A 19,722-nucleotide genomic window follows, 5' to 3' on the forward strand; every position below is an offset into this window, starting at 1 on the left:
ACCTGTTGGGCTCAGCTTGCATACATCACATAATTACAATCTTACATACACACATCCATACTTACATATACATTTGGAGCACAAGACTAAGCACCAGGGCAGAGAGAACTCACTAATTCTGAATGATAAAATGATCTCCAGTTTTTGCACAGAGAAAGAAAAAGCTTCTACCCTTTTAATAATAAATGAATTAAACCCAAGTTTGTAAGAAGAAAGCTTTGCTCCTTTAACAAGACTAAGCCTGCCTTGTTATTAAGAAAATACCTGTTCTGTCCCATGGTAAGGAGAAGTCTGCCTGTTCCTTCTGCTCTCTCTCTCTCTCTCTCTCTCTCTCTCTCTCTCTCTCTCTTTCCCTCTGCATTCTGTTCACTGTTCTCTTAGTTTTTTTAATGTTACCTATAGTTTCTAAGTTATTCCACTCTGCATTCTCTTTATAATCTTGTTCTCTCCTCATGCTCTGTTGTCATGATAATGCCCTCACTCTCCATGCCTTTCTTCCCAATGCTATGCCTTTATTTCTAAGTTCTTAAGTTCTGTCTAAAAAATTTATCCTCAGCTCAGCTGTTTCTTCTTTTTGTCCTCAGCACTTATACATCTTTCAGAATAAATGATTACATAGTAAAAAGTTCATCACAAGTTTACACATAAATTCAAATCACAAATTGAAATAGAAATTTACAACAGAGAATACTTCTTACATGCATATCCATTGGGAGTAATTATCTGGCTAAATATTCATCACCTGTCACACAGCTCCACAAGTTCATGGAGAGTTAAAAACCATAACTAAGTTATTAGTAAAGCTTTGTATAGATAAACCAAAGTAAACATTTTATCTTCTGTCCTAGCACTTATAATAAACGTAATTCCCTTTTTTATGACCTTTAGTTTTAGAATGATTTGGAATGTGCTCTGAGTAGTAGTAGCAATTAACTGGTGATACTTGGAGACAGGCAGAGTTCTCATTGCAGTTTTGACTATCAGAAAGGACCTAATATCAGTCCCACTATAGAGGAGCTTAATAAATACAGATATAATTTTCGGAATTCTTATAGGGTCATCATTAAGAATTAAGAAGCCATCTATTCATCTATATAGCATCACTATAAGACATTACATCTTTGTAGATCTGCAGAGATCTGCTCAAAGAGAGGGGCTAATACCTACTGATTGTTATATATGTTTAATAATAGCAGGAAAAGCATATTAATAGCAGGAATCTTTCCTAAAATGATTTTCCCCGTGGGTCTTGCCTATGGCAGCAAATCTATCATAGATTATTTTAATTAGAGCCAGACCATTTCAGGAAGATCACCTGCTAGTGATTAGCTTCTCCTATGTAGACTCCTGGCAGCTGGGTTAAGTAACAGCTCTATTTTTAGCTTTTGAGAAACCTCCACAATTATTTCCACCATTGCTATACCAGTTTACACTTCTATCGCTGAAGTATAAAGGTTTTCCATTTGTTTCATTCTCAACAAACTTTCTTGTCATTCATTTTTTGATGCCAGCTCCGATGATTCCCTGCTCTTGCCTTCTCCTTCTATCTTCTGCCCTGAGTATGCTGGTATGTGCATGTTCATGAGGGTGTGCGGGTGCATGTGTGTGTGTGTGTGTTCTGTTTGGTGTGTGTGTGTTTGTGCATTTGTGTGTGTGTTTGGGTGTGTGTACTTTACTGGTGCTGTCCTTGAAACCATTCAGCACTAGTTCACACTGATCCCAGAGTCTTTTGAAAAGCAAATCAAGCAAGCCAATGAGTGAAGCAAGCCCATTGAACGGACCAAAAATATTTATAAGCTACAACATAATAGACCATGTATTGGCAATTTTTGTGTGTTAGCTTGACAGAGAGAAAGGAGCCTCGGTTTAAGAAATACCTCCATGAGATCCAGCTGTAAGGCACTTTATTAGGGATCAGATCAGGGTGGATGGTGCCATCCCTGGGCTGGTGGTCCTGGGTTTCTAAAAGAAAGCAGACTTAGAAAGCCATGGGAAACAGGCCAGTAATCAGCACCCTCCATGGCTTCCGCATCAGCTTCTTCTTCCAGGCTCTAGCTCTGCTTGAGTTCCTGTACTGTCTTCTTCCAGTGATGGTCCATGATATGGGAAAATAAGCCAAACAAACCCTTTTCTCCCTGTGGTGGTTTGAATAGCTTTTGCCCTCACAGATTCATGTGTTTCAATGCTTGGCGCATAGTGGGTGGCACTATTAGGAGGTATAGCATTGTTGCAGTAAGTGTGGTCTTGTAGGAACTGTGTCACTGTGGAGGCAAGCTTTGAGGTCTTATGTATAAGCTCAGTCTATACCCATGTGGAACTACAGTTTCCTCCTGGCTGCCTTTGGATCAAGATGTTAGAACTGTCAGCTCCTTTTACAACATGTGTATGCCACCATGCTTCATGCCATGGTGATAATAACTTAAACCTCTGAAACTGTAAGCCAGCCCCAATTACATGTTTCTTTTATAAGAATTTTCATGGCCATGGTACCTCTTCACAGCAATAAAATCCTAAGACAGAAGTTTGTACCAGAGATGGGGTATTGCTGTGATTGGCCAGGCCATACTTTTGTGTTTATGAATGTGGATTTTGAGACTTTGAGAAGCAGTAGAATGTTTTTAAGAGGTCTTAATGGGCCATACTAGTAGAAGCATGGAAGACAGTAGTAGCAAAGGTAATTTGAACTGTGGTAGCTTGGCTCAAGAGGTTTCAGAAGAGAACAATATTAGTATGTGGTTTAGAGACTGTTCTTATGATATTTTGGTGAAGAATGTAGCTGCTTTAGCCCTTGTCTGAAGAGTCTGTCTGAGGGCTAAAGTGGGAAAATTTAGATTAATTGGATTGACAAAGGAAATCTCAAAAAAGCCTAGTGTAGACTCTGTCCTGTAGTTCATTCTTATAAAAAGCCTTTTGATCATACATATCAAGCTGAGAAATAAATATTACAAAATATATGGTTCAATGATTAAAGGGGCACCGGGAAGTGAAATAGAGTAAAATCCTGTATTGAAGGGTATTAATTGGAATTGAGGGAATGGTGACCTCGGGGCAAGATCCCACCAAGCTAAGCTTATGCATTTCAAGTTAAACAAAAGAGAGTTAGGCATTACTATTACCTAGTTATTATTTTTATTTGAACATAAGGAGATATGATTATGTGTCAAATTAAAAAGGAATGAATTATGAGGTCTATTCTCAGTTGTTGACTATATCTGGAATGAACTCCAATTCAGAAATGGAGGGCACACCTGAGATCCAGATTTTGAGGCTGGTAGATAGAGGCTTTTAATCCAAATCTTGAAATGGGGTGACATATGCTTTTGATCCAGATCTTGAGGCATAATAGCCATGCTTATAAAGCTACTGTAAAAAGGAATTACATGAAAGTTTAAATCCACCAGTGGTGATACATGCCTTTAGTTCCAGGACACAGATACAAACAATTTCTGAGTTCAATGCCAGCCTGGTACAGAGCAAGTTACAGGTAAAGAAAAGCTTAGGTCCAAGTGTACTAGTACACACCTTTAATCCCAGCACTCAGGATACAGAGGCATATAGATCTCTGAGTTCAAAGTCAGTCTACAGAGCAAGTTCTAGGACAGTCAAGCTCAGGCAGAAAAGGGAGATGTAAATTGAACACAGTGGCCATGTTCTAGACCTACCAAGCAGCAGAATTTGGCAGCTTCGGCCACATGGCCCTGGTTTTAGAGTCAAAAATAGAAGAAGTTACTAGGACAATTGATACTGGCTAGCTAGTGCTAAGAAATTAGCAGTGATTAAGATGAGACCAGCATCGGGGCTGGAGAGATGGCTCAGCTGGTAAAAGCACCAACTGCACTTCCGAAGGTCATGAGTTTAAATCCCAGCAACCACATGGTGGCTCACAACCATCCGTAAAGAGATCTGATGCCCTCATCTGGTGTCTGAAGACAGCTACAGTGCACTCACATATAATACATAAATAAATCTTTAAAAAAAATAATTTAAAAAAAAAGATGAGACCAGCATCACCGAGGTGAAATCCTATAGAACGTGTTTTCTGAGTGCACAAAGAAGCTCTGTTCCAGAGACAGGCATCATGCTAGCTAGCATGCAGACTTGGTCATTTGTGAGAATCACAAAGGTGATACTGATTTTAAAGACGTAGCAGCGTCCTGGAGAGTAGCAAAGCTCGGCATTGTGAGAGGTCAGGAATGGCCACTGGTGAAGGTACAACCTCAGCGGCAGTTGAAGACCCAGGAGTGAAAGGGTCATGCAAAGGGCTGAGACTTGGTACCATGAAGAGAGCCTAAGAGAGACCATTAGTGAAAATGCAACCTTGTTTCAGGGGAAGACCCAGTTCATTGGGGATGCCAGTACCATGAAATGACCACTACCACTAGCAGTGACAGTGGAGTGGAGTCAGCGAGAGCCTAGAGTGCTACAGAGGGAAGAGCTGGAGAAGTGACCCAAGGTATTTGGAGGAGTCTAGAAGATCTTGTGTGGATGCCAGACATTGGATCAAGAAGCTGTGAAGTTGAAGTTGCCTTGGTGTTAAAGATGTTAAAGATGCCAGAGCCATGGGTTACCTACTGAGGAAAGCTGCTAACAGGGAGTGGAACTAGCCCAGGAGAAAGAATTGTGCTATAGTCAACAAAGCTTAAAGGAGTTGGACATCAGACAGAAATGCAGAGTTTGGAGTTTGTCCAGCTGCTTTGGTCTTGCTTTAGTCCAGTATTTCCTTACTATTATATTGAAGTATGTTATCTGCTTTTTTATTTTGATTTTATTGAGGATTACAGTTAAGTTAATCTCCGAAGAGAATTTTAACATTGGAATTTAAAAAATTATTTGAGACTGTGATAGACTATAAGGACTTTGGAGGTTAAACTAAATTCATTTTACATTATGTTATGGCTACAAACCTATGGGAGGCAGAGAGTGGAGTGTGGTGGTTTGCATAGATTTGCCCCCACAGATTCATGTGTTTCAATGCTTGGCCCATAGGGAGTGCCACTATTAGGAGGTATGGTATTGTTGGAGTAGGTGTGGCCTTATAGGAGAAAGTATGTCAATGTAGAGGCCTGCTTTGTGGTCTCATATATAAGTTCAGACTATGCCTAGTGTGGAACTACAGTCTTCTCCTGGCTTCCTTTGGATAAAGATGTAGAGCTGACAGCTCCTTCTCCAGCACCATGTCTGGATGCATGCAACCATGTTTCCTACCACAATGATAATGGACTAAACCTCTGAAACTGTAAGCCAGTCCCAATTAAATGTTTTCTTTTATAAGAGTTGCCATGGTCATGGTGTCCCTATACAGCAATAAAACCCTAACTACGACTCTCCCCCAACTTGCTTTTTGGTCATGGTATTTCATTGCAGTACTAGAAACCCTAAGATAAACTGGTACCCAGCATGGTGAGGTATTGATGTGACCATCCTGATCATGTTTTTGGAAGGATTGTGGAAGAACTCTGGAACTTTGGACTAGAACCCCATTAAATGTGTAGACCTCAGTGGGATGTTCTGTGGGAGCTTGGAAGATAAGAATGTTGGGAGCAGTGCAGATGATGAAGGCCTGGCTTGTTAAATTTCAGAGGAAAGTTTAAAGACTCTAATAGGGCTGTTTGCTATTTTGATTTAAGAGTCTGTGCTCCTAGTTAACTAGAGCTGAAGAATCAAATACCAAAATGACTAAAGTGAATCCTTGGTGTTATGGGGATAATTGATGTTTGTTAGCTAGAGCTAAGTAATGACAGAAATTAAGAAGATACCAGCATTACTGATATGAAATCTTCTGGGTAGTGTTTTCTGAGAGCACAGAGGAGCTGTGTTCCAGAGACAACTAAAGTTGTAGCTAGTGTTGGCCGCTGGACTTGGTAATGTGTACGAGTCACTCAGGTGGTACTGGTTTTGAAAGCATGAAGGGATCATAGGGAACAGCTGGGAATTGTCATTTTGAGAGGCTAGGAGAGACCATTTTTGAAGGAACAGCTTCAGTGGCAGTTGAAGTCCCAGAATTAAAGAGGTCATGAAAAGAAGTTGAGGCTTGGCACCAGGAATAGAACCTATAAGAGGCTACTGGTGAGAGTGCAGCAAGGGACCCCAGCAGTTTTGGAGATGCTAGTACCTTGGAATGACAACCAAGAACAACAGAAGAAGTGGAGTGGAGCCAACCATAGCCTAGAAGATAAGCTGTGTATGGAACAGTGGGCAAAGCTGGAACAAGTCCTTTGAAGGAGCAAAGAAGATTCTATGTAGATTCCAGACGTTGGACATTGAGTTATTTATGTTGTTGGAGTTTAGTTTTCCTTGGTTCAAATTATAAATGTGCCTTGGTTCTTCCATCTTAAACAAGGTATTTAATTTATTTTGACATTTATAGGAGCCCACAGCTAAAAGACCTTTTAAAAGAGACTTTAGATTTTTAGAGAGATTGGATATTTCAAAAAGGTTGAAATTAAATGATTTAATTTGTAAAGTCTGACGGACTTTTAAAGTTATTTTGTTTTTTTCTCCATTAATTACTTTATTTATTCACTTTACATCTTGATCACATATATGCCCCCTCTTCTTACAGCCCCCTCTCTCAAAGGCCTCTTCCCCCATTCCTCCCTCCCCTCCATCTCTGAGATGGATGAGGTCCTACCTAGGTACCAACCTGCCCTGATACCTCAAGTCACTTCAGGAAGAGGTACAAGAGGTTCTCTCCCACTGAGAACACCCCAGTTAGGAGAACAGGATCTACAGGCAGGCAACAGTGTCAGAGTAAGTCCCCATTCCAGTTGTTGAGGGACCCTCAAGAACACTATGCTGCACATCTGCTGCATATGTGTAGGGGGCCTAGGCCCATCCCTAGTATGTTCTTTGGTTGGTGATTCAGTCTCTGGGAGCCCCCAAGGGTCCAGGTTAGTGAATGGTCTTCTGGTAGAGTGTTCATCCTCTCTAGGTTCTTCAATCATTTCCTCAACTCTTCCAAAAGTCATCTTGAGCTCCATCTAATGTTTGACTGTGGGTCTCTACATCTGTTTCAGTCAGCTGCTGGGTAGAGCCTCTCAGAGAACACTTATGTTAGGCTCCTGTCTACATGCACAACATAGTATCATTAATGGCATCAGGAATTAGATCTTAAACGTGGAATGGATCTCAAGTTGAGCCAGTTATTGTTTGGCCATGCTCCTAGTCTCTATGACATCTTTGTCCCTGAATTTCTTGTAGGCAGGACTAATTTTGGGTAGAAGGTTTTGGTGTCCTTTCTCCTGCACTGAGAGTTCCTACATGGCCACAGGAGGTGGCCACTTCAGGCTCCATATCTCCCACTGCTAGGAACCTCAGCTAGAGTCACCCTCAAAGACCCCCTGAAGCTTTCCCACCCAGGCCTACAGCATGTCCTAAAATTGCCCTCTGCTCTCTGCCAATCTCCATTCACAACACAGCTCTCTCTCCCTGTTCTCCTTACATCTGAGATCTTGGTCATGAATAAGAAAGAAAGGGTTTGGTCTCACAGTAATGTGTTTGTGTGTCATGTTGACAAGGAGTAAGTTGTACTATCTAGTACCATATACTCCAATAAGGCTATACCTCAAAATGCGTGCACGCCTACATGTATACACATTCACAGATACATACACCATATAAATACTTTGTAAAGCACACACACACACACACACACACACAATACTATAGAAATAATTTAAACAAAAAATAAGAAAAAAACCAGTCCAGTCTTTAAAAATTAAGTAGAGTTTTCAAAGAAAGAAATACAAATGGACAGTAACTACTTAAATTTATTCAAGATATTTAGCTAGCTATTGGTAGCTCTGCACTAAACAATGGTAAGGTCCTATTGCCAAACACAACATTTACATATCTCATGTAACAAGGAGAAATTGAGCAGGGGCCCAACTACAGCCTTTACCCCTCTTAACTAGTGTTCATGATCCTAGAAGAAACTATGCATGCTACCAGAAAAGAAAGGTAACTGAGTCAGGTTGTTTGATGCACAAAGTCCAAAAACTTTGATGTGAAATTGTTACCTTTCCTGTGTGATACACTGGAACAATAGTGGCACAAACATTGTTGGAGTAAACAACCACTTTCTGCTTGGATTTAACTCCTACTCCACGAGGTGCAACTCATACTTAGCACTGCTCAGGTATCCAAGAGCTGGAGACTAGATAGGCCATGGACCTAGGGGAAAACCAAACAGCGTTCTGTTAAAAACTCCTGTTAAAATGACTCTAAACAACATTCCACTTATGGTCATAGGTCAGCATCTTGATCAGCCATCACCAGAGAAGCTTCCTCCTGCAGTAGATGGCAACTAAAACTGAGACTTAAAACTGGGGAATGTACAAAGAGGGAGAGAGGGGAGGAGAGGGGAGGGGAGGGGAGGGGAGGGGAGGGGAGGGGAGGGGAGGGGAGGGGAGGGGAGAGGAGAGGAGAGGAGAGGAGAGGAGAGGAGAGGAGAGGAGAGGAGAGGAGAGGAGGAGAGCCGGGAGGTGGGGAGGACGGTCTAGGAAAAGGTGAATGCATAGAAACCATGATCACCATATATTGTATAAAATAAAATTTTATCTTCAATAAAAAACTCTCATCCATTAAAGAAAACGCAAATTTAAACACTGTTCAGACAGTTTTTAGTTTAAGGGACTTATATTCTTAGTCCTTACCTGCTCTCTGCTTTCTGCTCTAGTAGCCTCAGAGTTTTAAGTGTTACATGATGGTCTTTGATCTTCTGAAAGTTCATTCTTGTGCAAAGTGAGAGAGGCATATCTCTTTTCATCCTTCTACATGTGGATATCCAACCTTTAAAACATAGATTTGTCATTTATGTTACTTTTTAAAATCAAAACTTTAGGTGTGTTGCACCTTGGAAACGTCTCATAGAACATAGTCGTTTATATTTTTATTATCTAAAACCTTTAAAGGTGCCAGGCAGTGGTGGCGCATGCCTTTAATCCCAGCACTTGGGAGGCAGAGGCAGGCAGATTTCTGAGTTTGAGGACAGCCTGGTCTATAGAGTAAGTTCCAGGACAGCCAGGGCTACACAGAGAAACCCTGTCCCCAAAAAAACAAAAACAAAAACACAACAAAACAAAACAAAAAAACCCCCACAAAACCTTTAAAGGTGCATGCTGAGTAACACAGTGACAGTATCCTAGGACCTGTAACTCTCGTACCATAAGAATCCATATGGCTTAGTTTATTGCTCCAAGGAACACCTTTCTCTATTATAGGAAAAGTCCTATAGCTTCAGGCCTAAGTAAATACACAATTCTCAATTATTTTAGTAGAGAGGAAGATGCAGTTTTGAAATGGAGGGCATAGTAGCAAACCAAACACTCTAAAGTGTAATTTATTTGATTCTGAAAGGTTTGAAAATACTCCAATAGAAACAAAGGATAATGATGTGTTATTTATGACACTGAGATTACAATGCAATTTTTAACCATCAGTAAAATCAAACTTACTTGATTTTGTCTTTGATCTGTACAATATGGATTTCACTTGTGTAAAATAATGATAAATACACTCTTTTATTTCATCAACTATTATTTTATTTTTATTTGGTGGGGGAAAAAAGACAGATTTGTCAAAGCAGTGTTTTTAGCAATGAGCATTCTTGTCATCCAAATGAGAATCCAGCTGATTGTAGCTCCATGGGTTTATGTCTGGCTCTTCTTGTCTCTGCTTGGTTTGTTTTTTTTTGGGGGGGTAAATATAATTTATTAGATTCTAATAAATAAGATATCAAAGTTTCTAAGAAACAAAAATTCTGTAAATAAAACTGTGTTCATAATTACATGGCTTAGATTTTTTCTATATTCTTTGTTTACATTCCAAATGCTTTCCCCTTTCCCAGTTCCCCCTCCCCATATGTCCCATTTGTCCCCTTCTCTCCATCCATTCTCCTATCTTCCCCCCTCCTTTTTCTCTGTCCTGGTACTCCCCTACAATGCTGGATCAAGCCTTTCCAGGATCAGGGCCCTCTCCTTCCTTCTTCATGGGAATCATTTGTTATGCTAATTGTATCTTCAGTATTCAGAGCTTCTGGGTTAATTAATATCCACTTATCAGAGACTGCATTCCATGTGTATTCTTTTGTGATTGGGTTACCTCACTTAGGATGATATTTTCCAGTTCCAACCATTTACCTAAAAATTTCATGAATTCGTTGTTTTTAATTGCTGAGTAGTATTCCACTGTGTAAATATACCACATTTTATGTCATGTCTGCTTGTTAATCTCTGTTTTTGTTCCAGTACAATGTGCCTCTTGATACTAAGGCCCTGTAATATAACTTGAATCAGGTGTGGTGACGCTTCCAGTGCTAGACGAGGATTGCCTTGGTTCTCTGAGAACTTTGTGCTTCCATGTGAATTTGGATAATTTTTTCTAGTTCTCTGAAGACGAGCATTGGGATTTGATAGGAATTGCATTGACTCTGTAGACTATTTCTGTTACGATAGACATTGTCTCAAAATTGGTTCTTCTAACCAATGGGAATGGCAGCTTTCCTAGTATCCTCTTCAGCTGCGCTCTTCAGTGTTTTAAAGTTCCCATTGTGGAGATCTTTCACTTCATTGGTTGGGTGTATTTTCAAGTCTTTGGTTTGTTTTAAGGCAATAGAGAGTGGAATTACTTCTCTGGTTTCTTCCTCAGCATGTTTATCGTTTGCAATAAAAATACCATAGGTTGTGATATGGTAATTTTGTATGCTTCCATACTGTTGAAAGTGTTCATCGATTTTTGGGAATTCTCTGGTGGAGTCTTTAGGGTCTCTTATATATAGGACTACAGATTTTGTAAATGAATTCTTTGACTTGCTAGGCAGTGGGAGGATATGCCTTTAATCTCAGCACTGGGAAGGAAGAGGTAAGTGGAACTCTATAAGTTTAAGGTCAACCTGGCGTGCAGAGAAAGTTTCAGGACAGCAAGAGCTATACAGAGGATCACAGTCTCAAGGAAACCAAAACCAACCAAACAACAACAAACCTTTGACTTCCTCCTTTCCCATTGCTATTCCCCTTATTTGGTTCTCTTCTCTGCAATGTTCTAGCCAAGCCTTCCAGTATTACCCTGAATAGAAGTAGAGAAAGTAGACATTGATTTGGTCCTGATATTAGTAGAACTGCTTTGAGCTTTTCCCTAATTAATATGATGTTATATTGTACACATACAGAGAGAGGATGAGAGAGACAGACAGACAGACAGACACAGAGACACAGAGACCGAGAGAGACAGAGAGACAGAGTTACTTTATTATATTTAGATATGTCATGTTTAACAGCATTTCTTCAAGATATTTATTATGAAGGAATGTTAAGCTTTTGTCAACATATTTTCATGATAGTCATTGTGATGGTATATATATGTTTGGTCCATGGAGTAGCACTATTAGAAGGTGAGGTCCTGTTGGATTAGGCATGTCACTGTGGGTGTAGGCTATAAGACCCTCATCCTAGCTGCCTGGAAGTCAGTATTGTGCTAGCAGTCTTCAAATGAAGATGTAGAACTCTCAGCTCTTCCTGCACCATGCCTGCCTGGATGCTGCCATGCTCCTACCTTGATGACAATGGACTGAACCTCTGAACCTGTAAATCAGTCCCAATTAAATGTTGACCTTTATAAAACTTGCATTGGTCATGGTGTCTGTTTACAGCAGTAAAACCCTAACTAAGAGAGTCATGAAATTTCTGTTCTACTATTTATTTAAGAGATATATTGTATTTATTGATATCTGGGTGCTGAGCCAAACTTACATCTGTGGAATAAAGCTAAGTTAATTACATTGAATAAGCTTTTGTGTGTATTCTTTTAAAAGTAAACTGTGATTGTATTCATTTTTATTAAATAGTTTATATACAACCAACTCCTACCAGATACTTCTCCCTACCCACCCACTCAATATCATGTTCTCTCTCTTTCAAAAGCAAAAGCCCTGGCCAGTCCCTGAACACCCAGAGGAAGCTCCACTCCCAGGCACTCTAACACGCCCAGGATCATAGGATCAGAGGTGAGGAGGACACAACATCTTTCCCAACACCGGGACTTACTGGGACAAGTGGGACCCAGGCAAGCAGGAAGTCTACCAGACCAGTGGCAAGGGGTTTCTTACAGTCTGTCTGAGCCAGTGCCTTGAGCAGACCTTGGGCACAAAATCCACAGCCAGTACCACAACACCTAGAGGAAGCTCTACTCCCAGGTGCTTTTACACACCCAGGATCAAAGGATCCCAGGATCCAAGGAGCTTGGTCACATCAGGATCTCAGGGTTCCAGAGGCAGTTTGACTACCACGACCTCGGACACATCCAAGATCTCAGGATTACAGGATTACAGAATCAGAGAGACAGCTTGACTCTGAGGAGTTCTGACACAACCAGGAGGATCCCAGGACGGACAGGCTCCAGTCAGATATAGCAAGGGAAGGTAACACTAAAGACAACCAGATGGCAGGACACAAGCATAAGAATCTAAGCAACAGAAAGCAAGGTCACTTGGCATCATCAGAACCCAATTCTTCCACCATAGTAAGTCCTGGATACACCATCACACCAGAAAAGCAAGATTCTGATCTAAAATCACTTTTCATGATGATGATAGAGGACTTTAAGGACAAAAATAACCCCCTTAAAGAAATAGCTAGAAGCCCCTAAAGAGGAAACAAAAAAAAATCCCTTAAAGAATTACAGGAAAACAGAAACAAACAAGTGAAGGAACTGAACAAAACCATCCAGGATCTAAAAATGGAAGTAGAAACAATAAAAAAAATTACAAAGGGAGACAACCTTGGTGATAGAAAACCTAGGAAATAGATCGGGAGTTTTCTGATCTAACAGAATACAAGAAATAGAAGAAAGAATCTCAGGTGTACAGGAGACCATAAAAAACATTGACACGACAGTCAAAGAAAATGCAAAATGCAAAAAGCTCCTAACTCAAAGCATCCAGGAAATCCAGGACACAATGAGAAGACCAAACCTAAGGATAATAGGTATCCTGAGAGTGAAGATTCCCAACTTAAAGGAACAGTAAATATCTTCAACAAAATTATAGAAGTTTTCTTCTAACCTAAAGAAAAAGATGCCCATAAATATACGAGAGGCCTTCAGAACTCCAAATAAACTGGACCAGAAAAAAATTCCTATTATCATATAATAGTCAAAACAACAAATGCACACACACAAAAAAAAGAATATTAAAAACAGTAAGTGAAAAGGGTCAAGTAACATAAAAGGGCAGACTATCAGAATTATACCAGACTTCTCACCAGAGATGATGAAAGCTAGAAGATTCTGGGCAGATGTCACACAGACCCGAGGGGAACACAAATGCCAACCAAGGCTACTATACCCAGCAAAACTCTCAATTACCATAGATGGAGAAACCAAGATATTCCATGACAAAATCAAATTTACACAATATCTTTCCACAAATCCAGTCCTACAAAGGATAATAGATGGAAAATGCCAACACAAGGAGGGAAGCTACACCCTAGAAAAAGCAAGAAAGTAATTTTCTTTCAACAAACCCAAAAGAAGATAGCCACACACACATAAAAATAACATCAAAAATAACAGGAAGCAACAACCACTATTAGACTAAGAGACTGGATACATAAACAGGACCCAGCATTTTGCTGCATACATGAAATGTACCTCAGTGTCAAAAATAGACACTACGTCAGAGTAAAGGGCTGGAAATCAATTTACCAAGCAAATGGTACCAAGAAAAAAAAACTGGAGTAGCCACTCTAATAATGAATATTATTAGAATAATGAATATAATCAACTTTCAAACAAAAGTTATGAAAAAGGAAAAAGAATTACCCTCATATTTCCTTATACTTCCATATCACTTCATACTCATCAAAAGGAAGATCTACCAAGAGGTACTCTCAATTCTGAACATCTATGCTCCAAATGCAAGGGCACCCTCACTAGTAAAAGAAACTTTACTAAAGCTCAAAGCACACATTGCACCTCAGACAATAATTGTGGGTGATGTCAATACCCCGCTCTCATCAATGAACAGATCAGGGAAACACAAACTAAGCAGAGACACAGTGAAACTAACAGAAGTTTTGGACCAAGTGGATTTAATAGATATCTATAGAATATTTCTTCCTAAATCAAAATAATATACCTTCTTCTCAGCACCTCATGGTAACTTCTCCAAAATCATAAACTTCTCAAAAACAATAGAACGCTCACATACACATGGAAGCTGAACAATGCTCTCTACTCAATGATACCTTGGTCAAGGAAGAAATAAGGAAAGAAATCAAAACCTTTTTAGAATATAACTGATCACAAAACAAACCTCAACAGATGTAAGAAGATCAAACTAATCCCATGCATCCTATCAGATCGCTATGGAGTAAGGGTGGTATTCAATAGCAACAAAAACAATAGAAAGCTCACATACACATAGAAGCTGAACAATGCTCTCTACTCAATGATATCTTGGTCAAGGAAGAAATAAGGAAAGAAATCAAAACCTTTTTAGAATTTAATGAAAATGAAGGCACAGCATACCCAAATTTATGGGACATGATGAAAGCAGTGCTAAGAGGAAAACTCATAGCTCTGAGTGCCTCCAAAAAGAAGCTGGAGAGATCATACACTAGCAGCTTAACAGCACACCTGAAAGCTTTAGAACAGAAAGAAGCAAATACACCCAAGAGGATCAGAAGGCAGGAAATCATCAAACTCAGCACTGAAATCAATCAAGTAGAAATAGAAAGAGCTATACAAAGAATCAGCAAAACCAGGAGCTGATTCTTTGAGAAAATCAACAAGATAGATAAAACCTTAGCCAGACTAGCCAGAGAGCACAGAGACAGTATCCAAATTAACAAAATCAGAAATTAAAAGGGAGTCATAACAACAGAAACTGAGGAAATTCAAAAAAAATCATTAGATCCTACTACAAAAGCCTATACTCAACACAACTGGAAAATCTGGATGAAATGGACAATTTCCTAGACAGATACCAAATACCAAAATTAAATCAGAATGAAATAGACCATCTAAACATTCCCACAACCCCTAAAGAAATAGAGGTGGCCATTGAAAGTCAGAATGGCTGAGATCAAAAACTCAGGCACAGCAGGTGCTGGTGAAGATGTGGAGAAAGAGGAACACTCCTCCACTGCTGGTGGGATTGCAAGCTGGTAAAACCACTCTGGAAATCAGTCTGGCAGTTCCTCAGAAAACTGGGCATGAGAACCCTGTTATACCACTCCTGGGCATATACCCAGAGGATTCCGCAGCATGTAATAGGGACACATGCACCACTATGTTCATAGCAGCCTTATTTATCATAGGCAGAAACTGGAAAGAAACCAGATGTCTTTTAATGGGGGAATGGATATAGAAAATGTGGTATATTTACACAATGGAATACTACTCAACTATTAGAAACAATGAATTCATGAAATTATTAGGCAAATGGGTGGAAATGGAAAATATCATACTAAGTCAGGTAACCCAATCACAAAAGAACACACATGGTATGCACTCACTGATAAGTGGGTATTAGCCAAGAAGTTTGGAATACTCAAGACATAATTCACATACCAAATGATGTCCAAGAAGAAGGAAGAACAAAGTATGGATGCTCCGGCCCTTCTTAGAAGGGGGAAACAACTACCCACAGAAAGAGATAGAGAGACAAAGTGTGGAGCAAAGTCTGAGGGAGACCATCCAGAGACTAACCCACCTAATGATCCATCCCATATACAGTTACAAAACCCAGACTATTATCAATGCCCACAAGTACTTGCTGACTGGAGCTGGATATAGCTGTCACCTGGGAGGCTCTGCTAGTGCATGACAAATACAGAGGGGGACACTTTCAGCTAGCCATTGAACTGAGCACAGTGTCCCCAATGTGGGAGCTAGAGAAAGGACCCAAGGAGCTGAAGGGGTTTGCAGTGCCATAGGAGGAACAATGATATGAGCCACCCAGTACTTCCAGAGCTCCCAAGGACAAAAACATCAACCAGATAGTACACACGGTGTCACCCATGGCTCCAGATGCATAGGCAGCAGAGGATGGCCATGTTGGGCATCAAAGGGAGGAGAGGCCCCTGGTCCTGGCAAGGCTCAATGCAGCAGTGTAGGGGAATACCAGGACAGGGAAGCTAGAGGGGGTTGATTGGGAAACAGGGGGAGGGGTGGTGGCTTATGGGATTTTCTGTGTGGGAGGGACCAGGAAAGGGGAAATCATTTGAAATGTAAATAAAGAATATATCTAATAAAACCAAAACAAAAAAAACCACAAAAAAACAAAAAAACAAAAAATAAAACCACATGATCTTTTCATTAGATGCTAAAAAAAAAATTGACAAAATTCAACATCCCTTCATGTTAAAAGTCTTGGAAATTCAAGGCCCATACCTAAACTCAAGAAGTTAGACTAGAAAGAACCAAATATCCTATTAAAAATGGAAAACAGAGCTAAACAGAAAATTCATAACTGAGGAAACTCAAAGGGCCTAGGAGCACCTAAAGAAATGTTCAGTATTCTTAGTCACAGGGAAATGCAAATCAAAACAATCCTGAGATTCCAGCTCACACCAGTAAGGTAAAAATCTCAGGTGACCGCAGATGCTGGCAAGGATCGGAAGAAAGAGAAACACTCCTCCATTGCTGGTGGGATTGTAAGCTGGTAAAATCACTCTGGAAATCAGTCTGGCAGTTCCTCAGAAAACTGGACATAGTTCTACCTGAGAACCCAGGTATACCACTCCTGAGCATATACCCAGAAGATACTCCAACATGTAATAAGAACATATGTTCCACTGTGTTCATAGCAGCCCTATTTATAACAGCCAAAATCTGGAAGCAACCCAGATGTCCTTCAACAGAGGAATGGATACAGAAAATGTGGTACATTTACACAATAGAATACTACTCAGTTATTAAAACAATGACTTCATGAAATTCGCAAGCAAATGGATGGAACTTGGAAATATCATCCTAGCGATGGCGGTGGGGGTGGCGGTGGCAGCGGCAGCTGGTCTAGCAGAAGGGCTATCAGCAGTGGAACCAAGGTGACAGGGTCCAGGCAGGCCTTGCGCCCGCTTCCACTGACCTTCGCTAGCCAGCCGGGCTGCAAGCAGTGGCAGATTTACAGCGCCTTTCACCCCACAGAAGCTACATCAGAACTCTGCCTCCCGCCAGTCAGTTACGAGAGTCTCTCTCCCATCTTGGATCTCTGGCGCCAGAGAAATAAGACAGACTGAGGTACACAAATATAATCCAAGGCCAACATCATGGGGGTCTAAGCCCAATGGGCATTGGCCTGCACCCAGGCCCTAGACTGTTCAGGGGCCACTGGTGTGCAAAACCGGCCAGGAGGTTGTTAGCCCAGCAGACTCTCCTGGCACTTTCAGGGAGTGCACGCACACTCTGCCATCCTGGCCACCTGACAGAACTAATTAACAGTCATAGCCTGAGGGGGACTTTGGTCAGGCCTTAGCCTGCCAGGCTTTTGCCTAGACTCAGGGCCTCAGCAGCTAGGCTAGCCTTGTGTGCACCAACCAGGTTGGGAGATAAACTGCCCAGCAGAGTGACCAGCACTCGGAAAAGGTCCCACAGCATAGACCATCAGCACTCCCTGAAGGAGCAAACAGGTACCACCTGGTTCACACAGACAACCTGGGGCAAGGCACACTAGGGCTCCAAGGGCACCCAAGAGGAGGACAGCGCATGAGCAATCTGTAACAGGGGAAACCCAGCCATCCAGTGTTGAAGAAATAGCCCTATAGCCTCACAGGAGGCACAAATACCAGCCAGAGACAAGACCAACTAACGCCAGAAAAAACAAGATGGCAAAGGGCAAACATAGGAACGCTACTAACAGAAACCTAGGCAATATGGCAGTGTCTGAACCAAACTCTCCAACATCAGCAAGTCCTGGTTACACAAAATAGAAAAACAAGATTTGGATTTAAAATCACTGTTCATGATGCTGCTAGAAGAACACCAAAAGGACATAAATGAATCTCTTAAAGAAATACAGGGGAACATGAATAAGCTAGAAACCCATATAATGGAAACACAAAAATCACTCAAAGAAATTCAGGAGAATAAGGCTCAAGAGATAGAAGCCAATAAAGAAGAAACACACACACACACACACACACACAAAAAAAAAAAAAACTTAAAAGAAATGCAGGAGAAAGTGAGTCAAACAGCAGAAGTCATGAAAGAGGAAACACAAAAATCTCTTAAAGAATTACAAGAAAACACAAACAAGCAAGTGAAGGAGCTAAGCAAAACTATCCAGGATCTAAAATCAGAAGTAGAAACAACTAAGAAATCACAAAGGGAGACAACTTTGGAAATAGAAAACCTTGAGAAGAAATCAGGGGCCATAGATGCAAATATAAACAACAGAATACAAGAGATGGAAGAAAGAATCTCAGATGCCGAAGATACCATAGAAACCATTGACTCAACAGTCAAAGAAAATGCAAAATGCAAAAAGCTTGTATCCCAGAACATCCAGGAAATCCAGGACACAATGAGAAGACCAAACCTAAGGATTATAGGTATAGATGAGAGTGAAGATTTACAACTGAAAGGGCCAGCAAATATCTTCAACAAAATTATGGAAGAAAACTTTCCCAACTTAAAGAGAGAGATGCCCATGAATATACAAGAAGCCTACAGAACTCCAGACACACTGGACCTGAGCAGAAATACCTCTCGTCACATAATAATCAAAATCCCAAATGCACTAAACAAAGAAAGAATATTAAAGGCAGCAAGAGAAAAAGGTCAAGTAACATATAAAGGAAGACCTATCAGAATCACACCAGACTTCTCATCAGAGACCATGAAAGCTAGAAGATCCTGGGCAGATCTCATGCAGACTCTAAGAGAACACAAATATCAGCCAAGACTACTATACCAAGCAAAAATCTCCTGTATTTCTTTAAGGGGGTTATTTATGAAGTTTTTAAAGTCCTCTATCATCATGATATGGAATTTTATATTCAAATCTTGCTTTTCAAGTGTGTTAGGGTGTCCAGGGCTAGTAGTGTTTGGAGAACTGAGTTCTGATGGTGCTAAGTAGCATTGGTTTCTGTTGGTTATGTTCTTAGACTTCTCTCTTATCATCTGGTTATCTATGGTGTTAGCTTTCCTTGCTATCTCTGGCTGGAGCCTGTCCCTACTGTGAGCATGTGACCCTGTGATCCTGGTTGTGTCAGAACTCCTGGAGGACCCACTGTCTCTGTGATCCTGTTATGCTGGATGTGTCCAAAGCCCTGGTGGACAAGCTGCCTCTGAGTGGGGGAAGAGTGAGAGGAAATCGAGAGCCCACTGTCTGCTTCTTAGCTCTGGTGCAAGACAGAAGGAACGTGTGCCTCTGAATGGGTGGGGGTGCCAAATCCCCTGGGTCTTAGGGTTCTCAGGTCACATATTGGGGCTTTGGGGGGCCTTACCTGTGGCCCTGGATCTGTTGGAAATCCTGGAGGACAGATTGCCTCCGGGAGTGGGTCTAGAAATTCCTTAATATGCCTTAATATCTTCAATGACCCACTCATCATTCAACGGATTGTGTTATTTAGTCTCCCAGAGTTTATGTGTGTTTCATTTTTTGTGTGTGTGCTTTTGATATGTGCCTTCAGGTCATTGTGATCAGATGCAAAGAATTATTTCAATTTCTCTCCATTTGGGAAGACTTCCATTCTTTCCTAATATTTATTTCTTTTAGACAAT

This window comes from Apodemus sylvaticus, chromosome 18, assembly GCF_947179515.1.
Source record: "Apodemus sylvaticus chromosome 18, mApoSyl1.1, whole genome shotgun sequence".
Lineage (NCBI taxonomy): Eukaryota > Metazoa > Chordata > Mammalia > Rodentia > Muridae > Apodemus > Apodemus sylvaticus.